Raw genomic sequence first — 13,365 nt, forward strand, 5'->3', positions numbered from 1 at the left:
AAAAGATATTTCACATCAACATATTATATCAAAAGACGTCCAAGCTATAATAAGTGAAAAGAGCAGGGAGCACTAAAATGTGCAAAGTATGTTGTTAACCTGTACTTTAAAAAGAGAAGAAATATATTTGCATTGACTTGTATATGAATACAAATTCTTATGAAGTATAACTAAGAAACCAACAAAACTTGTCAACCATTAGGGATCTACATGTGGCTAAGATCAAGGATGTGAGGAAAATTTTGGCTGTATACATTTTTATACTTCCTCATGTTAAACCAGGTAAGTACTTATTCAAAAAGTAAAGTTAGTACATAGTGTCATTATTACTTTTAAATGACAAAAGTCCTAATTTAATTATAACCAAAAAACCTTATAGGAAGGTCTATAAACAATTTTCCAACTAGCAGAGATATATTTATTTTACCAATAAATGTGTCCATATTTTTTTTGTAAATAAATACCTCTTTAAAAAGAAAATGCATCCCTGAACTCTACAACCTAGGCCAAATGCCTGTGTTTTCTATTTCTATTTGTATTTACACACACACTTATATATCCCCTGTACTGCCTTAAAACACTTATCATAATTAATAATCAACTCATAATAAATTGTTCAGTGTATGTTTTCCATCCTAGGAATGTAAACATGACAAGGGCAGCAAACAGGACTGTCTTGTTTACTTCTGTATTTTATAGTGTTGACACATAGCAGGTGCTCTCCACATTAAATGAAAGAGTTATGTTTTAAAATCTAGATGTTTTATTTCTATTTTATTCAGAGTGTCAAAATAATTACTAACATCTTCCTGTCTCACTGCTACTTAGATGGAAGGGCTGAGCAAGATGCTTTCTGACATTCTCCCTGCTATGCTGCTTCATTCAGGTAACCTTGCTTTGGGAGAAAGGGTTAGAGTGATACCCTGTTTGCAGGGACCTTTGAAGTTTCAAAGCTTGATATGCTCTCAAAAGGAATCCTGGAATTTTCTCCACATCCATTCTACTCTTCTTTTACTAAGAGAACTCTCCATATCCATCATGTTTGGGTGAGGCTAATGGCCACTACAGTTAGAGATGACATTTTCCAGCTTCCCTTGAAACTTGGTGAAGCTCCAAGTCTTGGTTGTAGCTATTAGGTTTTAGCAACAATTTTTGCTTCGTGTCCTTCAAAATGGAGTTGCTTTTTCCTTCCTACGGCCTGGAACGCGGATATGGCACAGTGCAGGTGAAGGCAGCTGGAGCAAACACCTTGGAACCAGTGAGAAAAGCCAGTGGTGCAGATGGCAGAGTCACCCCACCAGCCTGGGTCCCTAGATGACTTTGTAGGGCGTAGCACAATTACCCATCTTGAGCTATGATATGAGACAGAAAGAAGCTTCTAAAATATTTAAAACACTGTACTTGGAGTCACTTTTTTAAAATGGCTGTTTCCCTAATAATGGCAATATTTAACTCATGGGGTTCTTAGTTGCAGGATCTATTTTGCAGAGAACAAAATCCATTCTATGTAGTTAAAGAAAAAAAGGACTTACTATATAGTTCATTAGGTACCTTATGGAATTTTTTGGAAGGCCAAGGAAATAATCTTGGATTACACACTGTCAGGAGCAACGTAGCCAGAAAAAAAATGTTCAACTCACGACAGATATATTCCAAAGAAAATCCCACTGGTGAGAGCACCCTAAGCAGAACCCCCACCAGTATCGTCCATTTCCCTGTGTTCCACGCTGACTTGTTGAACTGTACGAAATGAGCACAGGAGCTACTCATAGAGCTCAACTGAGTCCTGTCTCTCTGGGCCATGCCAGGGTGGGCTCTGGATGTAATGTATCCATCTACACAGCTCCTGGCATTAATGTCTCCTGTAAACAAACTTTTGTTTCAGTCTGTTGGGGTGTTTGGTGCTTTCATTTGCTCTCAGCAATATCACTGAATGGCCCATTTCCTCTTTAACGGTTCCCAAAAATGTGATCTTTCAAAATTTTTCCTTATACGTTTAGCATAATAAAATGCTTTAAACCGTGGATGTAATTTTCAGCAACAGAAGAGTCATCCTGCCACAATTCTAAGCCTAATTCCAAAACCGTCCCTGAAAGGACACGATTTATGGACAAAGAATGAGTTTAAGTCATAAAGTGGGCAAGCAGTCAAAACAGATCAACTTTCAATTATTAACATTCTGAGCCATATGTGAATTGACTGGAAACCAGAACTTGGAGCCATAAACATGAAGACTTGTTCTTTCCTTTCTGTCAACTTAAACACCAAAAGTACTTTAGGAAACCAAAGAAACATGAAAATTTGTAAAGGAAAAAGACTAGAGTGAACCTGTCTATTTTACTTTTAATGCCAGGATACCCTTGCACATTCTTTACAATGTTTTATTTAGTTCAAATTCAGTATTTTCTGTAATTTTTACAACTTTCTTCAAAAGTACTTCATTGTGACTCAGCGTGGTATGGCACCTTCATATATTTTCACAGAACTTAAAATTGTCTCTTTGGTATTTAGAACATTTTTCATCTTAGTTTTGCCAGAAATCTTTCTACATTCTCACCTTCCTTATGAAACAGAAAAGTACTGGCTTCCATTACCTTAATGAATGCTCACCATTATTTCATGCTTCAGAGAGTCAGATTCTAACTAGTTTTCAAAGTTCTTTTCTCTTTCTATTGTATTGGCAGCCACTTTTCACTGGGACTCCATCAAATATGTGTGCACCGCCTCCTCTTTCCAAATGTATTTTTCATAATTTTTCAAGCTTCATTGAAGTGGTGTCTTAAGTAAAACCAAGAGGCTCTGAATGAAGGTTTCTAAGTTCACCCAGAAAGTAAAGAACTTAAGTATCTGAGTAAGCCACACTGCTTCAGCCTTGTCAAAGCCACTCCAGTATGCTTTTCAAAAATGTTCTGGGTATGTATCTATGCACCAGAGACTTGAGGATTACCAAAATCTGACCTCTAAGAGAGTGGCTTCACTATGTTTTTAGATTCAATCTTTTTAAAAACAGTTGTATTGAGGTATAATTGACATATAATAAATGACATATATTTAAAGTGCACACTTGCAAGATTCGATGATATACACACCCATGAAACCATTATCACAATAAAGGTGAGGAGTATGTCCATCACCCCCAAAATTCCTTAGTCCCTGTGTGTGATCCTAAAACTCAGAACCCCAGGAAACTACTGATCTCCTTTATGCCCTTACAGAGTGGTTTGCATTTTCTAGAATTTTAAATGAATGTAATCATGTAATACGTATTCTTTTGGGCGGAGGGCTATTTCTCCCCATTTTGCATAACTGAGATTCATCCATGCTGTAGCATATATCAATAATTCATTCCTTTTTATTGCCGAATAGTAGTATACTACATAGCTATACCATAGTTTGTTTATCTATTCATCTGTTCATAAACTTTTGGGTTGTTTGGGTTGTTTTTAAGCTATTACTAATAAAGTTGCTGTGAACTTTTATGTACATACAAGTGTTTGCATAGAGTTAGGGCTAAATTGTGTTCCCCTAAAATTCATATGTTGAAGTCCTAACCCCCATTACTTCAGACTATAGCATCATATTTGGAGACATGAGCTTTTATAGAAATGGTTAAGTTAAAAATGGGCCATTAGGGCAGGCCCTAATCCAATGTGGCTCATGTCCCCGTAAGAAAAGGAGATTAGGATACAGAGAGACACCAGGGAGGGACATGCACAGAGAAAAGACCATGTGAGGACACAAGAAGGTGGCCAGAGAGGCCTCAGAGAAAACCAAGCATGCTGGTACCTTAATTTTGGATTTCTAGCCTCCAAAATTGTGAGAAAATAGATTTGTTGTTTAAACTACCTAGTCTGTGGTATTTTGTTATGGTAGCCCCAGCAAATTAATACATACAGACATATACTCCCATTTCTCTTGAGTAAATACCTAGGAGTGAAATGATGGGTCATATGGTAAGTATAAGTTTAGTTAGTTTTAAGTGAAAAGTAAAAGTATTTTTAATAAACTGAGAAACTGTTTTTCAAGGTACTTATACCATATTACATGCTCACCAGCAGGACATGGGAATCCCAGTTCCTTCATATTGGTAAGGTCAGTCTTTTTAATATTAGTGATTCTAATAACATGTATTGCTAGCTCATTGTGGTTTAAAGTGCATGTTCCTAATGACTAATGATGTGTATCTTGTCATGGACTTATTTTTCATTCATGTTATCTTCTTTGGTGAAGTGTCTGACCAACTCTTTTGCCCATTTTTAGTTAGGTCATCTGCTTTCTTATTATTGAGGTTTGAAAGTTCATTATCTATGTCAGCTACAAATTTATCCAAATATATCAGATCTATGATACACCGGATATGATTTGCAAGTATTTTTTCTGTGATTTGCATTTTCTTTCTTTCTTTTAGGAACATAAGTTTTTAAATTTGACAGAGTCCAGTATGTCATTTTTTTTTTCTTTTATAAATCTTGCTCTCGGTGACATATCTTAAGAAATCTTTGTTTAATTCAAGGCAGCAAAGATTTTCTCTCCTGTTTCTTTCTAGAAGTTCTATGGTGCTGGGTTTTTCACGTAGATCTATGACCCATTTTGAGTGATTTTTTTGTAAATGGTGTAAAGTATAGATGAAGTTCTTTTTCCCCCCTCACCATTTGTTTAAAAGACTATCGTAAACCAGTTGTCCATAAATTTGTGGGTCTACTTCTGGATTCTATTTTGTTCCAGTGATCTATTTCTCTATCTTTACATGAGTGCCATGCTGTCTTGATTACAGTAACATTTTATTAACCTTGAAATCAAGTAATGTTAGTTCTTCAATTCCAATCTTTTCAAAGTTGTCGTGACTACTTTATGTCCTTGGCATTTCAATATGAATTTTAAAGGTTTATCAGTATCAACAAAAGACCTGCTGGGATTATGACTGAGATTGTATTAAATCTTTAGAGTCAGTTTCAACTAATTGATTTGTTTTCCTAGTATGGTTCGTATTTTCCTGCTTCTTTGCATGACTTGTAATTTTTAATGACTAGCAGATATTGTGAGTTTTGTCTTGTTGGGTGCTGATATTTTTGTACTCCTGTAAATATTCTAGAGCTGTGTCCTGGGATGCAGTTAAGTCACTCGGGAACAGTTTTATCCTTTCACACTTTATTGGACTGGCCCAAAGCAACATTTAGTCTAGAGTTACTTATATTCTACCACTAAGGCAAGATCCTTCTGTGCACCAAACCCAATGTCCTGTCAATCATGGGATTTTCCCGTCTGGCTGGTAGGAGGGGATACTATTCTCTTCGAGCATTGGGCACTGCTGCCTCTAACATATTTAGGCATTTCTTCAGGTAGTGTCCTCACAGGTAAGTGCTAATCAGTACTCAGATGATTAAGGAGAACCCTTTGCAGATCTCTGTCCTCTTCTCTCTGTGCAGCTCTTTCCTTTCCAGTACTTTCCTGTGAACTCTAGCCATCTTAGTTTCCTGGATCTCAGCTTCACCTCTTCACCTCACAGAGTCCACTGCTAGCTCGTGTTCCTCCTCCCAGCACTATGGCATGGAAACTCTCCAAGGTGGTAAGCAGGGGGTAATCATAGAGCTCATCTTGTTTCCTGTCTTTCAGAGATCACTATCTTTTGTTGCCTGATGTCCAGTATTTTGAAAACTACTCTTCCCTATATTTTGTCCTTTTTTTTTTTGGTTTTACTGGTAGGGAGAACAATATGATCCCTGTTACTCCAACTTGGTCAGAAGTCAAAGTTCCTCACAATCTTTTTTCTTTCTTTTTTTTTTTTTACCATTGTTTTGTAAACACAAGATAATACAGGCAATGCAATTTTTAGACAATTATGTCATTGATTAAAACTTTTTAATAAAAAGTTAGCTATTCTAATTCACTTATTTTTCTTTTGTTGTGTCATTCAGGAACTACGAACTCTGATTTGTCATGGCCGCCAGACTGCGTTGGCTCATAAATAATAGCCTATTTGCCAGATCTTCATCAATAACTAAAAATGAGTGAAAAGAAAAAGTTTTAAATTAGGAAGCTGTTTCAAATTTTGGTTAGAGTGCTAAAATATTCTCCAAGAAGCATAAGGCTTACTGTGTACCAGACACTGTGCTAAGTGTTTTACATACCTTATCTCACTTCATTCTCTCTCAAACCCTATGAAGTAGATAATATTTTTAATATACAATACTTAGAGGAGGAAACTGGGGCCTAGAAAAAGATATATTTGTCTAAAATTAACAGCTAGTAAATAACATAAATGGAATTCTAGGCTAGAAAGTCTAATTCCAAAGCCACCTTCATAATCACAATCAATATGGTTCTGGCATACATAAAAATGGAAGAGCAGAACAGAGGAGAGCTCAAAAACAAAACAACCACATCTATGGGATTTTACTGTATGATAAAGATGACACAAATTAATTTAATAATTATTGCTGGACACCTGGCTCTGCATTAAGAAAAAAATTACTATAGGGGTGCCTGGGTGGCTCAGTCGGTTAAGCGGCCGACTTCGGCTCAGGTCATGATCTCGTGGTCCGTGAGTTCGAGCCCCGTGTTGGGCTCTGTGCTGACAGCTCAGAGCCTGGAGCCTGTTTCAGATTCTGTGTCTCCCTCTCTCTGACCCTCCCCTGTTCATGCTCTGTCTCTCCCTGTCTCAAAAATAAATAAAACGTTAAAAAAAATTAATAAAAAAAAAAGAAAAAAATTACTATATCTCACACAAGAAAAAAATGCAATTCACAATTTTTTCTAATTAAGGTAAAAAATAGAAATAGTACTAATGAGAATATAGAGCTTAGGAGTCATAGGTTCCTATGTCAGTCAGAGTGGGCTAAATGTGCTGCAGTAAAACAGACAACTTCAGTGCCTCAGTGCCTTGACACAACAAAGGTTAATTTCTCCATCATTTACATGTTCAACACAGATTAATGGGCACTCTGCTCATCATGGTCACTCAGGGACCCACGTTCCATTTGAACATATGTTTCCATAATCACCACAGCAGGGAGAAGCAGAGGTTTCCAGATGGAAATAATTAGTCTGACCTTGAAGAAGCCACATGACCTGTGGCAGCAACCCATTGGCTAAAATGAGCCACATCAAATATAATGTCAAAGGGGTTGAGAATAGTGCAATTCAATCAGATACCTGGAAGGAAAAGAAATGAAATATTCTGAACAGCCTTAATAACTGTTCCCTTGTCTTATTCCTCAATTTCACGAGAATGCTGCTACATTTTAGTAGTAGGCATGATTTTTGTTTTTGTAGTTGCTGTTGATTTGTGAAAAATTATTTTTGTTATATCTTAATTTTATCATATTTATGTGATATATTTATGATTTTTTATATGTATATTTTATCATATCTTTACAAATTCTTTTTAGCAATTTTTCTTTATTATAAGTTTGTCATGAGTTTTTATCAGGAAGCAATGAGAAATTTTATCTTTTCATGTCTATAGAAATAAGCACTAAGTTTTTTTCTCCTTCATCCAATTATTATAGTTTACTGTATTTTTCTAAATTTTTTTAAACGTTTATTTATTTTTGAGACAGAGAGAGACAGAGCATGAACAGGGGAGAGGCAGAGAGAGAGGGAGACACAGAATCTGAAACAGGCTCCAGGCTCTGAGCTGTCAGCACAGAGCCCGACGTGGGGCTCGAACTCACGGACCGTGAGATCATGACCTGAGCCGAAGTTGGACGCTTAACCGACCAAGCCACCCAGGTGCCCCTAGTTTACTGTATTAATGAATTTCCTACTCTGAATCATTTTTGAGCTGCAGAGGGAAAGCCTTACTAAATCACAGTTTATTATTATAAACTAATATTTTGCATAAATGCTTCTGGTTTGATATATTTCAATAGTTTATTTTGAATGTTTTCATTATCATATCTGAAATTGGGTTACACAGTTTGATGTTTTTGATTACCTATATAATTCACCAGTAAAAACTAACTCTGGTGTCTCTAAGAAAGTATATTTTAAAACATTTTAAATTTCTTCTATGGTTGTTGGTTTGTTCATATTTTTTACCTTTTCTTATGTTGATTTTGGTTAGCTTAAACAATTCATTCTATCTAGATTTTTTTTTACAGACAAAGTTGTAGATGGTAATTTTAATTACATTTTTAATCTCTATCTATGGTTATATATCCTTCTCGTTCATAATATTTACATTTGTATCTGTTATGGTTTTTTTCTTCATCAGAACATGCCATTTATCTGTTTTACCAACTTTTATAAAATTGGCTCTTGATGTTACTTATTAATTCTTACTTTACTACTATCTTATTCATTAATTTCTGCTTTTTATTCTCCTATTGTAACTTTGTTCACTTTCTTGGATCTTTTCTAGCTTCTTCACACAAAAGCTTGGTATGTTTCATTTCAATTATGATCATTCTATGTTCTGTGTCTACTGTCTCCTTAACTGTCACAACTTCTATCCAACAGCTAAAAGGTTTCTCTCTGGAGTGAGTGTGTGTGTGTGTGTGTGTGTGTGTGTGTGTGTGTATTTTAAAACCAATAATTTGACAGACATTTGTACAAAAGAAACAACATAAGCTTCATGAGGGTAGGACTATTCACTTCACAAAGCCAAGTGCTGTGCTGTAAAGTATTTGGTGAATAAATACACGTACCTGTTCCTGCCAAACATTTTTCTGGTTCTTGTCTCTGTACCTGGAATGCTCTTTCTCATTTTTGCTAGGTAAATGTGTGTTAATTCTTCGAGATTGGTTCTGGGTCAATTTGCCAAAAAATCAACTGCAGAAAGCCCAACTTTCCACCAGGCCAAATTGTGAAATTTTCTTATTCCTTTGAACTCTTTACAAAGCTTACAACAATTCACATTCAATGGGACAGTTTTAACAGCTTTTAAACATTTATGTAAACTTTCAGTTGACCAGTTTTCATTTTGTTTTCATAACAGCATTTTAAGGAATGTTTAATTTGTCTCTACAAAGATTCCTGCTGCTGCAGTTGGAAAAAGCTGGGGCAGAGAAAAGGGATTTCTACTGGGGATAGATGAAAAGAAGGGTCGGCGCACATTGTTTCTCAACGAGAAGCAAGATGTCAGTACAAGAAACAGGAAAAATTCATGGAGTATACATTCATAAAGAATATATTCTCAATTGTAATTTTATAAATGCATTCTTCTTATAAATTAGAAGATGCATCCAGCTTCCTCCTCTGTTCCCCCACACATTTTGCCCCATTTGGCCTCACCTGTGTAACCTCCTTCCTTCTGGTAGGGCTGTGCTGTGTGCTGACTGCTTCCTGTCTCTTCCCAAGTAGTCATTCCATCCCTGTTCCTTCTAGTGTAAGCAGCAAGGAGCTAGGGCAGAGACAAACTCAACATTCCTTCAAATGCTGCTATGGAGACAAAATGAAAACTAGCCCATCAAAACTAAATTAGTGAAAAGAAACAAGTAAATTCATAGAAGCGATTATTTGGTGAACTGGACTCATTTCCTCCAGAACCTCATTCACATCACGCCTTCTCTACAAAGCCTTCTCTGACTCTCCTTGGCTGAATTGGTGGGTCCCAATACACCCTGTTCACACTTCCAGTACATCACTTTGAAGTGACTTGAAGATAGAAGCATTCTATCTTAGTTATCTGATGTCTTAAGTAGCTCAATCTCTATACAGTTTATCCATTCAACATCTACTTAAATAAAAAAGTTTCCTTGTTGAACAGATATTTATGGAGATGGGCACAAAATGGGTGAAGGGGTCGAAAGCCACAAACTTGCAGTCATAAAATAAATAAGTAATGGGGATATAATGTACAGCAGTGGCTGTAGTTAATAATACTGTATTTCATATCTGAAAGTTGCTAAGATGGCAAATCTCAAAAGTTCTCACCACAAGAAAAAAAAAATTTTTGGAATGGTGTATAGGGATAGATGGTAACTGGACTTTTTGTGGGGATGGATCATTTTTGTTATATATATACGAATATCGAATCATTATATTGTACACTTGTAACTAATATGTTATCTGTCAATTACACCTCAATTAAACTTTTTTTTTTAACCAAACAAAACACAGACATTTACCGTGAGCTGACTATGTGCTAGAGATTATAATAGATACTAAAGACTAAGGTCCAGGTTCCAGTCCAGAGATTATGGTCTGGAGAAGGCAGACCAAATTTCAGATACCCTTATATTCACCCTTCTGCTTTGCATTGTGGTTGGCAGAGTCTGTGCTCAGTAGAAGTGCTAAGCAGATTATAGGCATGTTGCCACTAAAATAACCAGAACTACAAGTTCCAAGTACACTCACAAGTGTTACAGCTAACATTTAAAATAGAAGCAGAAAACATTTCAAGTCCAAGAAAGTTTATGAGGTGGTTCTGAAAGCTACATTTTCCAATTCACCAAAATATTCAACAACGGCAAAAGAAAAAGACAAAGAAAATTGTATAATGAGATACACAGTATTCAGAATGTCCCATGAAGCAAGAAAAGATGGGATAGCCCTGTATTTAAACTTTGGATACTGGGGCACCTGGGTGGCTCAGATGGTTAAGCATCCAACTTCAGCTCAGGTTATGATCTAACAGTTCATGAGTTTGAGCCCCGTGTTCGTGAGTTTGAGCCCTGTGTTGGGCTCTGTGCTAACAGCTCAGAGCCTGAAGCCTGCTTCAAATTCTTTGTCCCCCTGTCTTTCTGCCCCTCCGCCACTCATATTCTCTCTCTCTCCCTCTCTCTCTTTCTCTCCCTCTCTCAAAAACAAACAATAAACATTAAAAAGATAGTTAAAAAAATAAAGTTTGGATTCCGAAACAATCCATTTCATTTAAGCTTCAACAATAATAATCCAGTAACTATGTTTAAAGTCATTTAAAATGTCTCAAATGATCTGTTAGGTGTAAACTCATTAAAAAATATATTAATTCAGCCCTAATCTGATTCAAAACGTAACCCATCAGTCCCAAGATGTTAAAAATCAAACAGTGTTGAAACATTCCCAGAATCAATGTCTTATAGCTTCCACATGGCTGATCAAAAACATGCAGAAACACATAATAACTTAGGAAGTTCAATAACATATAAAAAAAAATGACCACAATAAAATTTAATTCAAGTCTAACCCTCAGGATCTTTGAAAACTATCTAAATTAGTCTGGATACTTAAAAACAGAAATTATCTTGTCAGATATTCCCCCAAACAACTGTCTTAAAATAAACTTCATCAGAAATCTAGGTTTATTGGTAGTCAGAAAGGTCATTGGAATCTCCATCCTTAGATATTCTGTTCAGGAGTAGTAGGTAGTAAATAGGTTTGAGTCTCAGCACATTTTCAAATAGAGTGCATGTTAGGCTGACTAATGCCACCCACCACCCCCCCCCCCCAGATACATAAGTCCTAATCCCTTGGAACCTATGAATGTCACTTTATAGGGTCAAAAAGGACTTTACACATATAATTAAATTAAGGGTTTGAGATAGGAAGATTACCCTGGATTACCTGGGTAGATAACATTTATTGCGGTTATAAATTATAGTTGTATCATAGTTACACTTTGTCAATGTAACTATTTAATTTGGAGGCACAATAGATTAGGATAAATCCTGTAGTCAAACTGATATGAAAGACAAAATTATCAGGATAATTAAAGTCAACATTCTCTGTTCCACCTTTCCTGAATGAACCAGAATTCCCTTATTTCCTATTTAGGCCCAAGGGCCAGACTGTGCCTGTAGGCTATCACAACCAGATACTCACACAATTGCCTCATTGATTCCCATTAAGTAACTCATATGCTCTGAGTTATAACTAGATCTAATTCAGGACCTGTCAGGCTGTCAGGCCAGATTTCCATGATGCAGCCCCTGAACAAAACATCTAAGGCCAGAGATTCCAACAACCTCTTTGATCCTATAAATTTAAAGAATCTTTGGAGTAAGCCCTCTGCCCCTACCACTTCTTGGAGAGCCCGATAAGTTCTGGGAGGTATAGTTTTGCTTCCTGAATTGCTCTGGATGATCTGATCATCCGACAATTTCCCAGCCATCCTCACCATCATTTAATCCATAGCTACACAATTGAGACTATTAATTAAATCTCAGGTAAAAGCTTTAACTTTATATCTTTGTAATTAAGAGATATTTTTATACACACACACATGCCAAAATCCTTTTTAATTAAAACCTTTTGGTAGAAATACTCTTACTTTCCATTTTGGAGATGGTGAGAAGTATATGAAAAGTCTGATTCTGCTCAGAGCATTCCTGTTTTAAATCAAACTAATTTTTCCATAGAATTTTCAGTGATTTTTCCCCACTCTTAATACACTTCAGCCAGGCATGTTCCCTTTGAAATTAATTCCAGTTTGTGAAATTCAAAAGATGAAGACTAGTAGGAATTTAATTTCATATTGGTGGTTTCTGTGGCTGGGTAAACATTATTAATGTTTTCATAATGGCATAATAAGTGATTTAATTCACTAAGCACAATGGACATATGGTACCATATTTGTATTAGCTCTGCCCAGTACATGAAATCACTGAGTATAATTCATATACCTATTTTTTCCAACTAACCCACTGTATTTGAATATGAATTTGTTACCATTAGTGAAGATCTCCAGTTAATATAAACTGTGGCGGGAGAAAATACACCGTTAGATATACAGGTTAATAACCTGAACATATAAAAAATGGATGATTAACAATTTAATTCTGCAAATATTGGGATCTTACTATGTGACAGGTTCCTGTATCCTGAACTGGGGATAAAAGAGTGTTGAGCCAGATCCAGCCCTGCTCCATGGAGTCTAGTGTACAAACGGGGTACAACTCTTGCCAGAGTCACGATGTAGGTAATCGTGGCAGAGAAAGCAGGCTGTCTTTCTCACTATCCATTCCAACCTCCTTGCTGTAAATGAAAATGCGTGGGCCTTTCACAAAAGGCAGGAAAAAAAATTTCCTTCTTTCTGTGGTCTTTCCCACAACTTGTCAGGGTGGATTTTTTTTTTCCTTCTTTGTCATTTAATGTCACACTCCCAGAATGGCGGGGGCACTCAGGTTATGAGTGCAGACACTCCTCTCCCGCGCGCAGGGGCCCTGCCCACAATTCTGCACACTGGCTGCTGGGTTTCCTTTCTCACCTGCTGCAGGACCGAAACCTCCCGGAGTCCAGTCAGGCATCTCTCTTTCCCAAGGCCTGCCACCCCAGTCCAGAGGATGGGCCACCTGTCAGTGCTGTCACTTCCACGGCCAGACGTCCTAAGCACCAGGACAGAGGCAGGTAAGAGACTCGCCCCCCACCGTGTCACCTAAAGTTTGGTGCTGTCATCAGCTTGACAGGAGGACTTCCTAGAACTTCGAGGCCCGCTCTTCCCAC

At 36.8% G+C, this 13,365-nt stretch overlaps 1 protein-coding gene across 6 annotated transcripts in view; it reads right to left on the minus strand.

Moving 5' to 3' along the window:
- ODF2L (outer dense fiber of sperm tails 2 like) overlaps positions 1-13,365 on the minus strand; it is a 169,725-nt gene that overhangs the window by 89,212 nt on the left and 67,148 nt on the right. For 4 of the 6 annotated variants that reach the window (XR_006712428.1, XR_006712427.1, XR_006712430.1 and 1 more), the window contains one exon: positions 13,130-13,247. The gene's annotated coding sequence lies outside the window, so the exon portion shown is untranslated. Of the gene's footprint in view, positions 1-11,535; positions 13,248-13,365 lie in introns of those variants that run through there. The other 2 variants (XR_006712431.1, XR_006712429.1) reach the window with 2 other exon arrangements.

This window comes from Leopardus geoffroyi, chromosome C1 (assembly GCF_018350155.1).
Source record: "Leopardus geoffroyi isolate Oge1 chromosome C1, O.geoffroyi_Oge1_pat1.0, whole genome shotgun sequence".
Lineage (NCBI taxonomy): Eukaryota > Metazoa > Chordata > Mammalia > Carnivora > Felidae > Leopardus > Leopardus geoffroyi.